The sequence below is a fragment of the Hydra vulgaris genome, chromosome 06 (genome assembly GCF_038396675.1).
Source record: "Hydra vulgaris chromosome 06, alternate assembly HydraT2T_AEP".
In the NCBI taxonomy this organism is placed as follows: Eukaryota; Metazoa; Cnidaria; class Hydrozoa; order Anthoathecata; family Hydridae; genus Hydra; species Hydra vulgaris.
In genome coordinates this window covers 58,834,648-58,857,771 of record NC_088925.1, presented here as the reverse complement: position 1 = coordinate 58,857,771, position 23,124 = coordinate 58,834,648, and the positions used below count along the sequence as shown (strand labels likewise).

The 23,124-nt window shown below is 28.4% G+C and overlaps 1 long non-coding RNA gene across 1 annotated transcript; it reads right to left on the bottom strand.

Moving 5' to 3' along the window:
* Nucleotides 1–15,192: 15,192 nt before the first annotated feature.
* LOC136082028 (uncharacterized) lies at nt 15,193–21,195 on the bottom strand. Its single transcript, XR_010639352.1, has 2 exons — nt 21,111–21,195; nt 15,193–15,425 (listed from the first exon to the last, which is right to left on the bottom strand). It is a non-coding gene; the product is annotated as an uncharacterized LOC136082028 (long non-coding RNA).
* Between the last annotated feature and the right edge of the window lie 1,929 nt (nt 21,196–23,124).

Sequence of the window (23,124 nt, the reverse complement as noted above, 5' to 3'; positions counted from 1 at the left end):
AGTGAGATCCTTTTCAAGCTCAAATGCCCCCTCCAAGCAATTAGAGGGTATTGGTTTCTTATCACGACAAGAATAAATGGTAGTATCATCAGCAAACAATGCCACCTTAGATGTGAGAATATCTGGAAGATTGTTGATGTAAATTAAAAAGAGTATAGGGCCAAGGATAGAACCTTGAGGAACCCCTGAAGTTACAGTATAAGAAGAAGAGTGTTGTCCATCGAGGACAACTTTTATGCTACGATTGGAAAGGAATGATTCAATAATCTTAAAAATGTTGCCAGATACACCATAAGAAGAAAGCTTATGGAGAAGACCAGCATGCCAAACTTTATCAAAAGCTTTTGAAATGTCAAGAGCGATGGCCTTAACCTCTCCACCTTTATCTATTGCACGATAAAACCAATCAGTTATTACTGTTAGCAAATCAGCTGTAGAACAAGAAGATCGAAATCCATATTGATGGTCAGAAAGTAAGTTATTAGATTCAAGATAAGAAATTAAGTGTTTGTTAATTAAAGATTCAAAAACCTTGCTTATGATAGGAAGAAGACTAATTGGACGGTAGTTAGACGAATCAGATCGCTCTCCAGAATTTTTGAAAATAGGGATAACAGATGCAGTTTTCCAGCAGGCTGGAAAACAAGACTCTGATAAGCACTTGTTAAATAGTTTTGAAAATCAAGATGTCAGCTCCGGAGAACACTTCTGCAAGACAATAACACGTATGTTATCCGGGCAAAAAGCTGTAGAAGAGTCTAGGTAGGAAATCACTTTAGATACATAAGCTGGAGTGATACGAATGTCACGCAATGGATCAACCTGTTTTTTGGCAATATCAGGTAGAACGCAACTAGTGGAATCAAGAGATGATATTGATGAAAAGTTTTTAGCAAACAATTCAGCTTTGTTTTTAGGTGAGGTGAAAAAGTCTGAACCATACAAGAGAGGTGGAATTAAAGATTTGCCCTTATTATTGATATTATTAAAGATTCTACAGAAGTCGCGAGAGCCTAATTTTTGAGATGAGATACGAGATTTCATGACCTGAAAATAGCGGGCTTTGGCATTAGACAAAACCTTTTTACAATGGTTTCTAGCAGTAATAAACAGACGTCTGTTTACTGGAGAATTGTTTTGCTGATAGATATGGAAGTAACGGTTTCGATTGCCAATCGCAGCAGCACAGTGTGAGAAAAACCATAGAGGAGAGTGAGGCTTGGCCTGGAATTGTCGAGAGGGAATAAAAGATTCTATGCCAGCCTGAATCCACGAAGTTATGTAAGATGCGCATTTGGGCCATCACGAGGAAAATCGCGGAAAAAATCCCTGTCAGCTTTACTGTAGTTGTAAGAGGTACAATAATAGGGGGATTCAGGTGATGAAGAAGAATGAGATATTAGTTTTAGAGAGATCAAACTGTGATCAAAAGTACCTAAGGGTAAAGGTCCCTTTAGGCAGCCACGTCTTTTTTTATTTATTTACTTAGTCTGCTAAGAAATACTTATATTCCCTTGATCAAGTTTATCTTCATATATCTATATATTTATACACACACATATATACATATATTTATTTAATATAAATAATCTATTTTATTTACATTTAATAATCTATTATACTGATTTTACTTGCATATTACTTTTAAATCATCATAGCAATCATGTCAGATAACTTATGTGCTATCGGCAAGTTAATTGTCTCTAAAAATCATAAAGCAATTTTCTGTGAAAATTGCCTATCCGAATTCATTTAAAACGCAATAATCTAAACAACATCGATTATCAATTACTTAAAAACTCATCAGAAAATGAATCATGGCTCTGTAAAAATTGTCTAAGCTTTATATTTCCGTTTAACAATGAAACTATAAATGATAATGATTTTTATAAATTGAGTGGTACTAAAATATCTAAAAAAAAATTTTGATATAAAATTAAACAACATCCAATCGAATCTTGATGACCTAAATGTAAACACATGTAATAATAGAGTTCATAAAACAGTAATTAAAATCTGTTATAAAGATATTGATGATCTATATGATTTAACAAAAGAAAAAGAAAAAACTTCATTTAAGCTCATTAATTTAAATATAGCATCTCTCTCTAAGCACTTTGATGACTTGAAACAGTTACTTGAATCTGCTAATCTTGAATTTAATGTAATAGGATTAACTGAAACATGGTTGATTAATAATAAAACTCCAGTCACTAACATCACTACTGAATCTAAAGCTGGAGGTGCCCTTTTATATATAAGTAATAGGTTTGCATATAAACCACGTAAAGACCTCAACATATATAAATCCAAAGAACTTGAATCTGAATTTGTAGAAATAAGCATTCCTAAAAAGCATAACATCGTTGTTGATTGTATATATAGACACCCACTAATAATTGTTGAGGATTTCAATAATTACTATATCATGCCATTGCTTAATAAACTCTTGAATGAAAATAAAATGATATTCTTAATAGGTGATTACAATACCGATCTTTTAAAAATGAATATTCTATTAACAAAGGAGTTTCTAAACTTGCTAACTACTAACTACTTTATGCCTCATATTATCCATTCAACACGTATAGTTAACAACTCTAAAACTTTAATTGATAATGTTTTCTCAAAAATTTCTGCAGTAAAATCATTTGTTAAATCAAATGATTTTACTGCAGGAAACATTACTACTGCCATATCTGATCACCTCCCTCAATTTCTATTTGTTCACAATATTTTAAAAACTTTGACCACCAAAAAAATAGTAATGGAAACTGGAAAGCATTTAATGAAGTATCATTTGTAAATGACTTCAACAAAACTTATAAAAATTTCTCTAACAAATCTAATGATTGCATTTACATGCTTACTAAAACTATTAATGTTGTTAATGAACTGCTAGATATTCATGCACCTCATCTAAAAACCCTGTAAATAAAACTATTTATCATAATGATTACAAAAAATACAGAAATACTTTAAATTTACTACTTAAGGAAAGCAAAAGTTATATTATACCACCTATTTTACTAAGAATATCAAAAATATTAAATCAATTTGGAAGGGTATCTCCAGTATTATTAATCTCAATCCAAATAATCACACTTCACCAACTTTTTAACGACAAAACAACGATTCAATAACTAATGCAAAATATATTGGCAATGCTTTTAACAATTATTTCACAGCTGTTGGTATAGAAATCCAATCGAAAATTCCTACATCCCAAAATCACTTCTCTGATTATCTATCCAATCCCAATCTAAATTCCTTCTTTATTAAACCAACTGATGAATATGAAATAAAAATAATAATGGACTCGCTTGATCCATGCAAATTATCTGGGCCTAATAGCATACCTATGAAAATTCTAAAACTTCTTCGAAATGAAATCTCTATGATTTTTTCTAATATCTTTAATATTTCATTCTTTAAAGGTATATTTATTAACATTCTAAAGACTGCTAAAGTTATACCTATCTTCAAAAAAGATTCTAAATTACTTGTATCTAACTATAAGCTAATATCTTAATTATCAAACGTTGACAAAATCTTGGAAAAGCTTATGTTTAATCGAATATATGACTTTCTTAAGCAAGTCAATACCCTCTGCAATCTTCAATTTGGTTTCAGGTCAAGTTATTCAACATCTCTTGCATTGATTAATTTCACTGAGTATATTAGAGGTGTCCTTGATAAAGGAATGTTTGGGTGTGGTATATTTATTGACCTCCAAAAAGCATTTGACATAGTAGATTTAAATATTCTTCTCAGCAAACTATTTTATTATGGTATAAGAGGTGTCTCAAATTTATGGCTTAAGTCATTTCTCACTAATAGAAATCAATTTGTTTCTATAAATGGAACAAACTCCAATATTTGAAGTTAATATAGGTGTATCACAAGGGTCTGTACTGGGACCATTATTATTTATAATCTACATAAATGATCTATCTAAAGCAATTAAATTCTATAGAGTCCAGCACTTTACTGATGACACAAATCTTGTTTATCTCAGTAAATCTATTAAAAAAATGAACAAATATGTCAACTATGACCTCAAAAAACTTTGCAACTGGTTAAATGGCAATAAAATATCTCTTAACAGTAATAAAACTGAGCTAATAGTTTTCAAACCAATATGCAATAATATAGATAGTTAACTCAAGATTAAATTAAATGGTAATAAACTACTCCCTCAAAAGAATATAAACTATCTTGGAATAAAAATAGATGAAAGCTTAATTTGAAAATGCCATATAAATGAATTATTAATTAAACTAAACAGATCCAATGCAATCTTATCTAAACTAAGATAATATGTTAATGAAAAAACTTTAAAATCTATTTATTTTGCTATATTCAACTCTAACCTAACATATTGCTGTCTATCTTGGGGACAAAAGTTACCATTTCTAAAACAACAAAATATTATTCAAAAAAGAGCTATAAGAATAATTAAATTCCTTCCTTATAATTCTCATACTAAGAGTTCTTACAAGATCTTCAAATCTTAAGTTTTTATGACCACATCAAAATTGATAATTGCCTGTTCATACATGGCTGCCTAAATAATATGCTTCCATCTATTTTTAGTGAATGATTTTCCTTAATAAAAAAGTTGCATACTAAATCAACAAGAATCTCAGAGGTGGATTATTCGTTCCATCTTATAATACTAAATTCTATGGCAAATCTTCCCTTATGCACTCTGCAATAAATGGCTGGAATTACCTTTAAACTAAGTTTAATAACTGTCCATTTTACGAGTTAAAAAAACACGAATTAAAAAATAAACTCAAATCCTATTTTATAAATCAAGAATTTTTATGAGTCAACAATTTTATTGGGTGCTATGTTGAAATTTAAATTGAAATATATCTTTTTATTTTTTTTTTGTTTTTGTTTTCAGATATATATATTCAAATTTTTATATATTTAATATTTAATCTTGGTTTGATGATTTAATCTTAGAAGTATGTGATTTTTATTTTTCGTTATGTATATGTTATTTGATTCTCATGGTCGTTCTCCTTGTTTTAGCAATGCTATATGAGAGTGAACCATTCAGTGTAAATATTACTTCTTTTATGTGGCTGGAGCATTGTAATAATTTTACTGGAAAATTTATTGTTATTTTTATTGTCATAAAAAGTTTTAACTCGATTGATAGATCGCTTGACTCGATAATATTTAATTCGATAGATCTTTTTCCAAAGACCGCGTGCATTTTTAAAACGCGCTTTTTCAAATTCAGAAAAGCCTAATAGTCCGGTCAAAATAGACATTTCAGTTTACAATTATTCGCATAGAGCTGAAATTTAGTACAGATCTTGGGTACATTAAAAATCTTGGGTATTAAAAATAAAATATTAAAAGTCCCCACCAATCCTGTATCTCTGAACAAACTTTTTCAAGGTCAAAGGTTGAAAAAAATGGTTTTTCATATTTTTCCGGTAAACGGTAAGTTTTAAAAAAAAAAAAAAAAAATAGATCAAGCTAAAGTTTTGAACCATGAAATTTTATGCAAAAGTTGTCTTTACATTTTTTTTTTCTAAGAATTACTATTCCTGAGATATTGCAAATATTAAAATGGAAGAAGTCTTATTCAACATAATCTATATATTGTGTTTTATATATAATATATTAGTATTATTCTATATACTATTATATATGTATGTTGAATCAATTTCAACAAATGAAGATTTTAATGATATAATTGATGAGACAGCTGATATATATTTTTTACATTCCAGCTAGAATAATCATAAGATTATGAAGAAGAAGAAGCAAGGAAAGAAGATGTGCATGAAGTACGAGCTTCTTCTTCGCTTTTTTCTTCTTCTTCCTAATCTTCTTCCTCTTCTTGTTATTCTAGCTGTAAATGTGAAATAAATATATATCAGCTGTCTCATCAATAGTATCATCAAAATCTTCATTTGTTGAAATTGATTCAACATTGGAGAATGATCGACCTTGACAATTAGTACACACTAGTGAACACAATAACCCGACTTTTTTGCAGCTACATTTTGCACTGCAAACCCTTTTTGCAATTGCAAAAAATGGTGTTGAGAAGTATTTCCGGGGCAGGTGGGAGTAAAGCTTGAAATGGCTCCAATGTATTACCTACTAATTTCCAACCCCAGTGTTCTGGGTCCAGTTGGTTGCCTACCCATACTTGAACTTGATAGTATACTGGATATAAGTGTTGACCTGCAGAAGCAGATATTGGATGAAGAGAAAATAGTTGGACTTTTTTTTAGTTATGTGTATTTTTTACAAAACTTATATATCTATACTTGTCTCAAACAGTATTTTATTAGGAGCTCCATATAAAACAAGAAGTTGCTCTTTAAATAAGCTTACCAATCTTCCATGCGTTCAGCTCTTAAAAACTTCTTTGCAATCGACACCGTATTAAAACATTGCATCCATAGTTTTGCTGTAGATCTTCGTTTTTCAAATTTTTTTAGTTTTTTATTGAACTGATAAATTGTAAGATGCGCATAAATTAAAAGACGAAAAGATTTGTATAAGGCGTTTCGAACCAAACCATCAATGAAGAAATACTAAGAGATCTAATTGTAATTTCGATTTAAGAATTACTTGCTCCAAAAAAAAAGACGATGTTTATATTATCAAAGACTAATGACTGATGTCTTTCAAAGACTAATGACTGATGTCTTTCAGAGACTAATGACTGATGTCTTTTAAAGACTAATGACTGATGTCTTTCAAAGACTAATGACTGATGTCTTTCAAAGACTAATGACTAGATGTCTTTTCAAATGACTACTACAGTAGTTTTTAAGATTCGAAATCGTTCTTCGTTTCTTCGTTAATTGTTCTTCGTTTTTAAGATTCGAAATCGTTTATTTTGGCTTTTTTTCTCATACCAAGCTTGGTTGAGAATGTCGCAATGATTGTCAAAAAAATAAATAAAAGTTAATCTGCCCGGTTTTTCAGTGATAATAGTTTTATTGCCATACTTGATTTCAATCGTATCTTAATTGTTCTGTTGTCTAAATCTAAATTTTTGCAAATACTTTTTAATTCTTCCTAATAAAACGGATGTCACTATTTTCAATGTATCTAAATATTTCTTCCATTGAATCATTCGTAGATTTATCTTAAGGACGACCAATTTTAACAACTATTATGGTACCTAACCTCAGTAGCAACTAAATCATATTCATACTCAATGCGTGCAGTAACATTTTTTACTTCGTCAACAGGCCGACTCCGACCATTCTTTGAATTCAAGGGTAACAAGTTTATAAATTTTACGCCGAACATTTTGCGCTTTCTTTTTTTCAACCTCTTCATTCACTTCGTTGCCGCATAATAAACAATATGTTAATAAAATTGGATTCACTCACGCAAGCTCGGTACGAGATGAAATAGTTTTGGATGTACTGGCTTGATCCATTTGTTGCTGTTTTTTAAATGCCGCAATAGCACTTATCCGAATATACACTTTACGGTACTGCACATGAATTGTCAGACTTCTGGTCCGTACTCAAGGAGCCTGTCATTTCTATTAACACTAGAATCAATTAGAGTCTTCATTCCACAATACAACTACAACTGTTTCACTTGTTGTGTTAAAAGTTTACTACAAATAAAACATAATGGCGACGATTGTAAAAAAGTATTAGGTAGTACAAATCGTTATGAGAAATATTTAACAATAACCAAACGTATTAACTGCAAATGCTAGACGAAATATTGTTTAAGACAAACTTAATTTGGTATAACGCGATGAATTACTTTTAGCGTTTTAAACTTAGTTTGAAAAAGAATATTTAGTTTATAAAAACTTGCAAAAGAATATTAGTTAATTTTTTTCTTTAACAGGGTTCATGAAAACGACTTTAAAAAAAAATTATATTAAATTAAATTAATAAACAAAAATTAAAACAAATGAATTTTTATATTAAATTTTTTTGAAAATCGTGAAGAATGAAGTTGATATAAAAGATATTTTGATTAAAAAATATAAACTAGATAGGGCCAAGTCAAAAGTAAAAATCGTTAGTGAAGATGTGGACTCAGAATAAACAATCAGTTAGTTCTAACAGTTATTTGACTAATACGAAGACTCCAGTTATTAGTGTTACAGGTTTCGTGCTACCGAAACGCTCAGTATTTTACAAGAACAGTTTGGAAGGTATGCAAGCTGTTCTACTTGATAGCTCTTGCTACCTATACTTCTTTTATTGGTCCTATACTGGACCAATAAAAGGTTTAGTGGTAAAACTAGAAGAGTTTTTAAAAAGAAAACTACACAAAATTTGATGCGCATTATATCAAAACGAACTTCAGTTACGAGCTCTTTTTATAAAACTTGATGGTGAAACAAATGGACCAAGAAGCTTCAGTGGTCTACTTGGCAAAAGATGTGTTGAAAATATTTAGAATAGAAATCAAGTTTTGTTTAAAAGTATTGAAAACCCAATAGTAGATGGATATATACCAGAAGGAATATTAATAGACCTTTGTTGCGATCAAAAACTATTTTAGTATTGCAAAAGAATAGACTTTGGTAAAGTTTCTGATAAATGGGCCGCCTATAAAATTGGACCGCTTAACCATGAAAGGTGGTTAACTCTAGCTATTTATCTTCTCTATTTATATACTTGAGACAACCTACCAACTGATTCTTAAAAAAAACTTGTATACTTTATTGTTCAGGTTTACACTCTAGCATGGTTTGAAATAAAAAAAGCTTCAAAATTCCACAAACCCCCGCACCTTATTTTTTCTACTATTACTAGAGTAAATAATCTTTAATAATCGCCTTTTTTTTTCTATTATTACTAAAATAAATAATCTCCTCTTTGATGATCTCAAACTTATTGTTAAAAAAAACAACATTAAAGACAATGCATTGTGCCTAAAACCTGAAAATATTATTTATGCCATGGTAAAAGATAATGACAATAAGATACGAAACTTTGGTTTTTAAACCTTCTTGCTCTAAGGCAAAGGTATTTTTTTTTAAGTTAACTAAAATAAAATTTAAAAAAAAAAAATTACATTATGTTTACTCTATAAATATAAAACGTAGCCAATTATCACAAATGTGGTAATTGGCTTCGGTTATATATTCGGTTTATATATATACATACATAGAGTAAACAACGGAAGTTGAAAGTAAATTTGAAGAAAATTTCGGAAATTAATTTTAATGCTAATCATTGTTATGAGTTGGTTGATATCAGCATTACAAAAGTTGCGGAGCCACCGTGACTTTGGTAATGCTGATGTCAGCCAATACAAAACTTTACAATTGAGCAAATCCAATATAAAGAAGGAAGATGCGTTGACCATATATTTCAAAATGACCTTATTCCCATTCTTATGATAATATTTTTCAATTGAAAATGTTTTTCTACAAATATATATTCTTTTTAAAATGTTTTAAATTGTAAAATTAATGTTTAATTTGATATTCTTATGTAAATATAAGAATAAAAGTTTCACTATTGCACTCTTCAAACAGTTAACAAAAATTTAGCGTATAATGCTAAAAAATTAAATTATGCTAAAATTAAGGTAAATTAAATTGTTTTTTTGCATAATCCTACAAATCTTAAAAATTAAAATCGCAAGCGATTCTTCATCAAAAACCTCTTAAATTTCGAGGGTAATCATGTTTCAACAGTCTCCAACTACTGCAATATTACGCGATATGCGGAATTAAAATCGACCTACCCTAATATATATATATATATATATATATATACATATATATACATATATATATATATATATATATATATATTTGTATATGTAATATACTAAACACAAGCAACAGTCAAATACATAAGCAAAATCATAGGTTATGTTTCCAAAATATTTGATATAAAACTGCTAAGGTGTCAATAACAGTTTTATGACCATGAGGCATGTCTGTTTCAGTACTTACATCGATTTCAGCCATGTTTGTTTCAGTACTTACATCGATTTCAGCCATTTGGTAAACAAATACTAGTCTTGTTGAAAAACCGTTGTAAAAAAAAGGAAAAAAAGGAAAGAAAATCAAAACTGATTTAATTATCAATTGTTTCAAATAAAGAATTCAAAAATATCAAAAGAAAAGAAGAGTAAAAAAAAAACATAATATAAAAAAAGAAACTTTTAACAATTCAACACTCAAAATTAACATTTAAAAAAACAAATAAATGAAAATTCGAACATCCATTTTATCTTAACCAAAAAAAGAAGAAAAAAAAAACAAGATGAAAAAAAAAAAAAGATGAAAAAAAAGGAGATAAGTTGATAAATTAATAAGAAGATAAGAAGAGAAGATCAGTTTATCAAAAGAGAAGATAATTTTTATAGTTTTTATTTTTGTTATTGCTGTATTTATTTTTAGCATTTTTTTTTTTTTTTAGCCATTATTAGATTACGTATTTTGATATATAATATTAAATATTTATTTTTATTATTGTTATTATATTTTTAATTTTCATTTCTCTTGACTTTGATTAGTTTTTTTTTACTTATTTAGTTTGATTTTATAACTTTCTTCAATATTTTTGTTTTTGTTATAGTTTACTGTTTGTTTGGCTTTTGCATTTTTGTTTAACTACCATTATTATTTATTATATTTGTTAGTTTTTTTGATGTTGTAATCGGTTGTTCCTAATAATCTATTCATACGCATTATTCTTTTTAACAATTATTAATAACATAGCTATTTACTTCCTACTTATTGTTACTTACATTCTTTCTAATATTGCAATTCCACTCTGGTTTTAAACTGTCATTTGTGTAAAAAATTAGTTTGCCAAGGTTGCTGCTCATCTCAATGTAATATTTATTTATTTTGGGCTCATGCAAAATGTAACAGGCTTAATGATACTAAGTATAGTTTCCTACAATTAAGTCGCTCGTTGCGGAATTGTGTAAACTGTGTTAAAAGTGCCTTCCATTCACAGATGTACAAGATAATGAATTTAAATTGCTATTTTCTTCTGATAAAATTCTTAAAACTGGTGATTTACCTCTGTCTACAAACCTATTCCCGTCTTTTCATTTAAATAAAGTCTTTAATCAAATTAATAATTATGTTTCATCTCCTGTTTTAGATTCTGAGCAAGAAATTTCTACTTCATTAGACATAGTTTGTAAATATTATGACATTAGCAAATTTAATAAAATAAGCACTTAATTTTAATAAAATAAGCGCTCTCTCCTTTTTCATCTAAACATATCATCGTTACAAAAACACTGAAGATTTAAACATAATACTATCATTAATTAATTTTGGTATATTGTTTCAGTTATACCATAATGGTTTCCATTATGGTATAACTGAAACAAAGTTAAAAAAAGGAACATCCTCAATTCATCCAATTCTCATTGATAATTACAACATTGAACAAACACCAACGGAATCCTCTTGTGGTAGTATATTATTATATTTATCAAAAAAACTAATTTACACACGAGGAGATGATCTAATGATTTACACATCTAATTGTTTAGAATCCACATTTGTTGAAGTTATTTTTACTAAAAAGTCTAATGTTATTGTTGGTTGCATTTATAGACACCCTTGCATGATATTAATATTTTTAAAATTATCATGTCTGTCTTACTTCAAAAAACATCTGCTGAAAATAAATCTGTTTTCTTACTTGGTGATTATAATATTGATCTGATGCAATCAAATAATGACATTGTGACGTCTGATTTTTTAAACTTATTTTCTTTTTATAATCTTCGTCCTATTATTACTTTTTTTTTTTTTTTGTTCTTTTATTTCTTCACAATAACTATTACAATAAAATAAATGAAAGAAAAATGCATATAAATAAAAAATTACAAATTTTGTTGCATATAAAATAAGAACGCGGAGACTTGCAGAAGATCTGATGATCTTGTCATCAAGAACCGCTTACAATCGCTACGTTTTAAAACAATTTTGTAATGTGTATAAAATAAATAAGGCAGTCAAATAAAGTATATAAAACGAAAGTTAGAAGTAAAAGTTAACGTTTTATATAAATACTTAAAATACAAGACTTGATAGGTATAAAATGTATAAATTAAAATAACATGATACACAAAAACAAAATTAATAAAACAAAATTTAAATATACAAGTATATAGTCAAACAAATATTTTTTATATAAGAATTCGTAAAAACATTATAAATAAATCAAAATAACTAAATTATAAAATATATAAGTATGTTTTCAATTGAGAGAATGATATTTTTTAATTTCCTTTTAATTGCGAAAAAGTTCCAGTCTTGAGAAAAATCAAAATGTTTCAAAACTATATTGTTCCATAGAAACACCCTTTGAAAAGAAATACAAAACTTGCCTAAATTGGTTCTGAAAACTGGTTGAAGAAGGAAATTATCATTTCGTAAATTATATTTATTTTTTTCTTTTAAAGAATATAAATTGTGAAAAGAAACCGGAACTGTACGAGTTTTACATTTAAACATAAAACACAGTACATTAAAAATATTTAGTTGAAATATATTTAAAATATTCATTTCAATAAAAAGAGTCTTAGCATGTGAAAAACGATCTATAAAATTAATAAGACGTGCAGCATGTTTCTGTTGGCAATGAATAGGTTCTAATTTACTTTTATTAACACTACCCCAAGCCGCATTTGCATAGTTTAAGTGGCAATAAATGAATGAATGAGTGGTATACTTGAGTTAAAATATGTTTATTTAACATGTCTCTTGCTTTATATAATATACCTATACTTTTCGAAATTCTGCAGGTAATGTTTTCGATGTTTTTTCCATTGGAGATTTTCATCAATTGAAACCCCTAAAAAGTTTGTACGTTGCTCTCTTAATTAGAACGCCTCCAATAAGAAGAGGAGGAAGCTCGATGGGAAGTAGACGTTTTTTAGAGTTAGAATGAAAAAGAGACCATTTTGTTTTTTCAATATTCAGAGAAAGTTTGTTTGATTTAAACCATTAAGAAACTTTCATTAGTTCATTGTCCATACAAGAAAATAGTGTCGTTATGTCGCTATGAGATAAAAAAAAAAAGATTTGTGTCATCAGCAAACATAACTGTCATCAAATTGGATGCTTCATAGAGGTCGTTTATGTAAATGAGAAAAAGAAGAGGTCCTAGTACAGATCCTTAAGGAACTGCGTAAGTTATTTCTAATAATTGAGATCGCGATGATTGGTCGAAATGAACAAATTGTTTTCTATTGTGTTTTTATTTTTATTAGTTTAAGAAAATTTCCTGTGATTCCATAATATTTTAGTTTTTTGAAAAAGGATTTTATGGTCAATCATATCAAACGCTTTTGATAAGTCAACAAAAATGCCTAAAGTAAATTTAGATTTTTCAAATGAATCTGTAATATATTGAGTTATTTTTAGTATAGCGCGCTCAGTAGAGTTATTTTTTCTTAAACCCATATTGATTTTATATTATTTTGAGAAAGATGTTGGAAAATTTTGCTATAAAGAATTCTCTCTAAAATTTTAGAAAAAACAGAGAACAGAGATAGGACAGTCAGTAATTACTGACATTCAGCAACTCTCCTCCTTTAAATATTGATGTAACTTGCTATTTTCAACTGATCAGGAAATATTTCTTGATCAATTGAACATTTAAATACTTTATATAGAACATTTTTTATGGTTTCATGAGTTAATAACCACGTTTCCGCTAATATCATCATGACCTATTATTTGCCTTAAGCATTTTAAATGCTTTATCAAACTCATCAAAAGATAATTCAAAAGAATCTAGACAAGACACTAAAGGAAAATTAAAATTATTAATTTTGTTTTGTTTCGGTTTGAATATTTTTAGCTAAATTTTTTTTAACTGAAATAAAAAGTGTTCATCAGCTACTTTGCCGACTAGAATTACTGATCACTCTGCTACAATTATTGATAATATTTTCTCTAGTTTAATAGCTAATGAAATTGTTTCAGGAGATTTGACAACTTCTGTTTTTGATAACTAACCTCAATTTTGTATTTGTCCCAATTTCAATAAATTATTTATACCACGCAGTCACAATTTATATAGCAGCAGTTTTAAAAACTTTAATAAAGAAAATTTTAAATCTCATTTATCAAAAGTTGTCTGGAACGATGTTATTAACTGTGATAAACACATGATACTATGATAACGATAACACATAAACTATGATAAACGATGATACTAACACATGTTTTCAAACGTTGATTACTGAAACAAGTTTGATTTTAGATTGTTACGCCCCGCTTGAAAAAAACAAGTATCAAAAACTTCAAACGTCGATTCAAACCATGGATTACAAAAGAAATTATAAAACCTATTCAAGTGCGTAATATTTCCCACAAAAAATGATAAGATCTAAAGATCTTATTTATAAAAAAAACTTTGAAAGTATTTTAAAAAGAATATGTGACGCATCTGACCAAAACCAGTCAAAAAACGCGACATCCGACTGGTTTTGGTCAGATGCGTCACATATGATAATTACATTAACTAGCAGTAGGCAACCCGTAATACGGGTTTTTAGTAAATAAATTATTAATAACATTATAATTTTTATTTGTTTTCTCTAATGACATATAAATTTATTAATACTTTTTTAGTTGTGCTTACTTTTATTTTTCTTGGCTTCTTAGTTAAACAAAACTTTTAGCTTCATTAAAGATACAGTTAACCATTTATTCCGCAACGTTCGAACATTAAATGCGCAAATCACAAAATTGCTTTTGTTAAAATATGACTTGAATTACATGCATAGATCATCCAAGTCTCATTTAGTAATAAAAAAAAAATAAAAAAAAAAAAAAATTTACCGTAAACAAATGTCGATTTACTTTATATTAACATATATTTATTTCAGCATTCACCCAATCCAAATTTATACTAATGCAGAAAATATTTAGCGAAAAATGTCCGGAATATATTTTGCCTTGCGTTTGTCTTTACTTTGCGTCAAAATTAGTTTTATTTAAAACTTTTTATTAATTTTTTTCAAGTCAGGTTAATAAAAAAAGAAATTGCTTTTACTCGACATTTTTGAAGTAATCGTTACGCTTTACGTTAATACAAATTTGAGCAAAATCGATAAATATTTTCACATTAAGGTGAGCAATTAGTCTAAAAGCGTTGAATAAAAGCAATTGCTTTTTTATATCAACCCGACCTAGTGAGCTGAAAAGGCTATAAAAGAGATGTTAAAACCATATATAGAACAGTTGTGTTCACTTTAATAATAAATTTTTTTTACATACATACACAAAAAGCAAATTTATTTACATGATAAATAGTTATATATGCAACAAAAATATTTAAAAAAAATCTATAAAACATATTTTTCTTAAAAAACAATTAACGTTGAAGGCACTTTTCCAAATGAGTTATAATAGCCGCTATCTCCAGGACCGAAGTCAAGCATAGCTATAATTAATAACACTAAAGATAAAAAAATGAGATATAAACAATTGTACCATAGTAATATCAAATGCTATATTGGCTTTTAGTGAATAATTAAAAGCAGTTAGAGAAACTACCTGTAATCATTTTTAACGATAGACACCACGGGAAGGTAAGCCAAGCTGTCTATCAACACAAAACATTACAACAATAACATCACAACAATTACGCAAAGCAATAGCTTTGCGTAATGTTATTGTTGACGATCCCTTACTGTTATATTTAATGTCTGTTGTCTAGCCTAAAATGGCTAGACAACAGACATTAAATATAACAGTAAGGGATCGTCCATAAATTACACAACGCAAAATTTATCTAAAACAGAAGTTGGAGATATTTAGCTCTTTTACGCGTCAATTTTCATTAAACTTAATGCGCTAATTTATCTAAATATTAAAACTCTGCGAGGGAAAACTTTTGAACTTTTTTGTTTTATTGTATAAGTTTGCGTTACGTAACTTATAGACGATCCAAACACTTTGGCACTAAATGCTGTCTCACAGCTCTGCTAACTAGAGCTCTTGGCTGGCAAAGTTTGCAATCTTGCTGATCGCTACTTTACTTTTTTTCTTTTTAAATAGATTTTTAGTTATAAAGAATAGCCGGCTAGCATAACAGTCTAGCTCTACACACACTGCAAGTCACAACACTTGCTTGGCTAGTCAACGGCCTAGCTCTACATACACTGCAAGTCATGACTCTTGCTTGGCTAGTTTAACAGCCTAGCTCTACATACACTGCAAGACACAACACTTGGTTGGCTAGTTTAACAGCCTAGCACTACACACACTTGGTTGGCTAGTTTAACGACCTAGCTCTACACATTTGGCTATGAATTATAACACTAATAACTATTTAAAAGTAGTTATAACAGTAGACAAAATAACAAAAACTGGTTGCATTTTCTATACTTTTTTATAAAAGAAATTAAATGTTTAATATTAAAACAATCATTTAAAATTCAAGTATATTTGTAAATAAAACATTTTTGAAAACCATTTATTAAATAATTCAAAATTAATGCTATTTTGTTAATACAACATTTGGAATTTTGGAACAAATGTTTAAACAAAAAAAAGTACAAATGATAAACAAAAAGTACAATTGATATATTAAAGTATAATTAATAACTAAAAGTCATTACATACATCATACAGCCTGTGCTTGCAAGATATGAACATTTAGAAATGTGAAAAACCTAGACTATAAATTAAGAACATTAGAAAATATAACATTTGTGTAACATTTTTCACCGACCATACCTTGAATGGTATGTTTATCAATTTTGAAAAACAAACTATTAAATGCTCTAGTTCTTGAACATGCAACATATAGTTGCCCATGAGAAAAACACGGTTTTTTAGATATACACCAACTCTGTCAAATGTTTGACCTTGACTTTTATTAATTGTCATTGAATATGCCAATCTGACAGGAAACTGACGACGTTTCAGAACAAAAGGTAAATTAGAATCTGATGGAGCCAACTGAATTGGAGGAACAAATACCTGTTTACCACCGGAAACACCTGTCAAAATGTCTGCATCAATATAATTATTTTGAAGAGCACAAACTTTCATTTGAGTGCCATTGCATAACCCTGCTTTGAGATCTAAATTTCTAAGTAGCATAATTACACAACCAATTTTCAATATTAACCAATGAGGAGGCACACCTGAAGGAGTTAAACTGTTCAAAAACTCAACAGGAAAGTTATTTCTTTCATTAATGTCATCAGTCTCAATTTGATCAGCACCTAAATAAATTCTGACTTCACCCGGTAGACAGTCAAGCACTTCTTCATTAATTGATAATGAATCCACATTAGTGGGTGTTAAAATGACATGTTTAGAATAATCATTTTGCTCAGCATCTCCAAAAATCTTATCAACAATAGAGACATTTTCTCTAATAATGCACTGATAAGGTATTTCAATGCATCCTTTAAAAGGACCCTCTTCTTTGACAGGCATCGTTCCACTACCAAGTTTTAATAGCCATTGGGAAAATTCTCTTTCCCCATCATGTACTCTCATATTTTCAGTTAATGTAAATTTCTGCACCCACTACCACTGTAAGGAACATTTTATACACGATTCTACAATTTCAGCTGGTTGTCCTCTTTTCTCAACAGGCAGTAGTTGCCTGAAGTCACCACCAAAAAGAATGACTTTTCCTCTAAACGGAAAGTTGTTGTTGCAAACATCTTTTAACAACCTATCAATTGCATTTAAGGCATGTTTAGGTATCATGGATGTTTCATCAAGCAAAAACAAACTAACTTGTTTTAAAAAATGTCCATGTATAGAGTTAGGGGTTACATTACATGTGCTTTTATCCAAAGACAGGAAGTTTGAATAAACCATGCAATGTAGATCCATTTGTAAGAAGAGTTGCTGCTATGCCAGTCCATGCAGCTGTAGCAGATTTAAAACCCCTACTTATGGTTTCAGCAACCAAATAATTATATGTAAACGTTTTTCCACGTCATCCATAAAAAACAACCTGGAATGTTGATTTTCTACATTTGGTTGCTCATTCAATGCAGCAAGGACAGCATTACTTACATTTAATTGATTGACATTGAGAAATGGTCTCATTCTATTAGCTTCGTCAATTGAATGCTGAACATTATCATTTAAATTTTCTAGATTAAAATCTATGATGTCATCATTTTACCACTTCGATTTGACAAAGAGTAGCTTGTTCAGCTAATATAAATGGAACTTGGCGATGAATGAAATCCTGTATCATAAAAGCTTTGTATGTATTCCAAAGATGCAAAGGGTCGTCAGGTTCACAAAAGATTAAAATAACTGAAAACAGTTGTCTAATTTGCTTAGGCATTCGCATTAAAACTGCCTCAGAAAAAGTATTCTGCCATTCAGTGTCATCTTGCAACAAATCTTTTAAAACACATGCTTCACAAAAGGTTTCAAGAACTATTCCATTAACAGTACGCAAACCCTCCTAAGATGTTGCTCCTTTTGCCTGCAAAAGTAACAATCTAAGAAAAAATAACTTCCACCTCTTTGTCTAACCTTCCATTTACAATGTTTATCATCAAATACAAAGTGATATGGAATGTCTACATATGAATAGTGATGCGCTCCTTCATTTTCAGAATTCAATTTAAACAATGCCGTAAGGTGTGTATCGCGTTGGGCAGCACGATCTAAAGCCACTTGTTCTTCTCCTTCTCTAAAATACACAATCTGATTCTCAGGAAGATGAACCTTAAGATGGATAATAGTGTGTGACATATGACTTATAGGATACTCAAATATTCGCACCAGTGCCTCAGGTGCACTAACATAACGACAATCTAAAAAAGTATTTACTTCATTGTGATTAACCTGTTCATTTATCGAAACATTCGCACAATCATGCCCTTTGTATATGTATTTGCACAAATATTTAACAGCCTTTACAGACATGCAAGCTTCAACATTAATATGGGCTTGATATTTCTTAGATAACCAAGGATTGTAAGGTACCGCCCAACGTTATCTACATTGTTGCCTTTAATATTGATAACCAACCCATCATCACGACGTCTATATTGTGGATAACCATTGTGAACGGCTACTGTGTTGACATTAAATTCTTTAGGATAATTTTTGCTGCACACTCCACCTTTTATGCAGGGAGAATTAGGATTCAGTATCCCACATGGGCCGTGAATCATGCAAGTTTTAATATCATAAAGTTCATGATTAACAATCGGATCTGGAATTTCTGCACATTAAATTATTGATATCCTGTGCTGTTTTAAGTTTATCATCATTGGCTAAAGTAAAAATGTGGGCATGCAGCAAACCACGCTTTTGAAACTCAATAACCTGAACATGCGTTACAACTTTGCCTAATACACCATGTTTGAATATATCATTGAGGAGGTTATTTAACTTGAGTTTAATTCGAGTGACCAAGTCAGGTCTATCATTTGCAGTCTGACCTGGATTTAAATTTTCTGTTATTTCACACCATTTTGGGTAGCAAGTAAAAGTAATAAAAAGATCTGGTTTACCATAGAAGCTGAAATAGTTTCTTGCCATAAAATAATGAACAGAAAAATTGCCGAACAGAAAGTCTATAATTGTAGAACTGAGATAATGTTATATATATATATATATATATATATATATATATATATATATATATATATATATATATATATATATATAAAACTATTTATCAGTGAAAACATATGAAATCCAAAATTTTCTTTATAACATATATAGTACATTTTATAAATAAACCTCTACATTTCCTTGGTATAACAACTCGATTATGATTAATAACAACTCTGTAAACATGAATTTTCTAATAATCTAAATCTTAATAAATTATAAACAATTAAACTTAAACAAAAATGTATGAAAATGATTAATGCTATATTAAATATAGAAAAACAAACATATAATAACACAATTATACCCTACACCCCAATTCATTCGTGCAAGAGAAATTATTATACATTTATTGAAAAGCCAGAAACATTTTTTTCAAAGGTTTTAACAATACTATAGATAAATTTTATTTATAACAAAATGTTGACATGGCTTTTATCCCAATTATTAAATGCATATGAAAGCATGAAACTACCCAAAAATATCTTTTAACGCCAGACCCCATCTAAGAATTACAGTTATCTATATTTTCAATATTAACATCTATAACACAAAGCTTTAAATTTAAAAGTACAACTTAAAAAAAGATGACAATAAACTAATTACTTAATAAAATTTTAAAAAGATTTTATATTACCTATCATTTCAAGCTACTAAACATTATCTACCTAGTGCCTACTTAAACATTTTTAACTCGTACCATAAAAGGTCATGACTTCTTTAAGAAAACACTTGGTTAAGAAAAGTCTGGAAAGTACTTAAAAACTAAGAAATAGTATATTTTACAGAATACAGAATTGTAACTCATATCGAACAATAGGTATAACTATGCGCACTAATAATAATAATATTTTTTGTGCTACTTCAGATAAAAGTCACTAATTTATGTTTCTGCTTGAAGAAATTATATTAATGTATTTATATTAAGAAACAAAAGCAGCGAGTTCTAGTAATGAAACTACCTATTAATCATTTTTAACAACAGACACTAACATAAAGATAAGCCAAAGGTAACAACATTACGCAATAAATTATTAAGGATAATGTTATGTATTTTCAGAATAGTTATATTGAAGGCTAGACTACACTTAGACCTAGAGCAGTAACACCGCTTGACTGGTAAGGTTGACGAACCTTGCTCTAGATCTCAAATATATTGTGTTTTATAGTTATACTAACTATAAAACACAATAATTTTTTACATTTTATATAACATATAAAAACACCTCATTTAACAATCATGTACACATTAGATAAAATACATTTCATACAATTATAAAAACATTTATATAAACATATTTATAAAACAACTATATAACATATATCACCACATACACGAATTTATCAAAAACTTTTTAACTTTGAGCATAGTATAAACATATATGCAAACCTTTAACAACTATAAAACAACATTTATTAGCATCAATTATTTTTAATGTAACAAAGAATGCAGACTACAATTCACAACATTGGAATGAAAAAGATGAAACCATTTAAGAACAAAATTTCTAATAAACAAAAATATAGATACCTTAAAATGAAGCATAACACAACATTCTTTTGACAAATTCCAGAAGAATTTTTTTTAATTTTTCTATTCCTTATAATTTTTCCTAAGAATATAAAATATACATATAGATATAGAGAAATATAAAACAGATTGAAATAAACGCAAACTTATGTACATAAACTTACATGACCACAAACAACAGTCTTATTTTATTTAACTTTTCATATTAAATACATAAATAAAATTTTATTCTTATTATTCTTTCTACAAAAAATAATCTTAATCTATAAATAATCTAATAATCTTAATCTATAAATAATCTAACTTCTTCTAAAAAATGAAAACAGGCTATAAAAATTAGAAAAATAAAAACAACCAACAACAAACAAACGATTATTTAAATTTTTATTTTAAACAATGAACAACATCAATTCTTCTTGAAAATAAAAGTATATCAGCTCTAATTTGCTTGCTGACCTTACTCGAAAGACCGCATGGAACATATAACCGCGCATAGAAAAAAGTCTAGAAACTACTTAAAAACTAAGAAATATTGTATTTTACAGAATACAGAACCGTAAGTAACAATACGAACAATGCGTAACTACGCACTAATAATAATAATATTCATTAGCTAATTAATATTATTATTATTAGTGCGCATTGTTGAAGTATGAATATTCACATTTAGAGATTAAACTTGGTAAAAAAATCCATTTTAAAATTTTTTTCTCGGAAAATGTAAAAAATCTTCGCAAACTTTAGAAAGGCGTTAACATTCTAATTAATGTAAAAAATTTTAATAAATCATCTCCCAACTGTAGTTGGGAGATGATTTATTAAAATGAAATATATATAACTGATCCAACTCTAATCTCTGAATCATTTGACACATTTTTTACAAATGTTGTTTATAAACTCAAACCCAAAGTTCATTCGTCTTACATTAACTATCTTAAACATTATTATAATACATATTTTATTAATATCTCCAACAAATATTGCTGAAATTTCATCTCTTATATCTAAATTGAATCCAAAAAAATCATTAGGTCCAAACAGCATTCCCACAAATATTCTTATAGATTTTAACTATAAATTTTCAAATATTCTTTTCAAACTATATAATACCTCATTTATAAATGGAGTATTTCCTGATATTTTAAAATTATCTCGCGTTATTCCGATATTTAAAAATGGCTCTAAACTTTCATGCACTAACTACAAACCTATTTCTCTTTTATCTAACATTAGTAAGCTTCTTGAGAAACTTATGTATTCTAGAGTGTACTCCTTTCTAAATTCATTTAATAGTTTAAATAATTTTCAATTTAGCTTTCGATCAAAACATTCTACTTGCCATGCATTAATAAGTATAACGGAAAAAATGAGGAAAGCTCTTGATACTGGTTATTTCGTTTGTGGTGTTTTTATCGATTTACAAAAAGCTTTCGATACCGTTGACCATAGTATTTTGATTTTTAAATTAAATCATTAAGGAATTTGCGGTATTGTTAATGACTGGTTTAGATCTTATTTTTCAGATCGGAAACAATTAGTAAGTATTAATGGTTTCAATTCTAATAATAAATCATTTTTGTGTGGTGTTCCTTAAGGTTCGGTTCTAGGTCCTCTTTTATTTTTAATCTACGTTAACGACCTAATCAACTCTGTTCACTTCTCTTCGGTTTATCTGTTTGCTGATGACACAAATCTTTTGCACATCAACAAATCGTTTTATTCTTTATGTAAAAATGTTAATTCGGATCTAAAAGGTATAGTTCACTGGTTCAATACTAACCTAATACGTCTCAACACAGAAAAAACTGAACTAATTTTTTTTCATCTTTGAGAAAAAACTATTTCTTTAAAAATGTCAAAATCAAAATCAAAATTAATAATCAACGGTTATATCCTTCAAGAGTTATTAAATATCTTGGTGTATAAATTGGTAGCAATCTTATATGAAACTTTCATATTAATGAACTAAGCAAGAAACTCAAGCTAATGGTATGCTTTCAATAATTTGTCATTA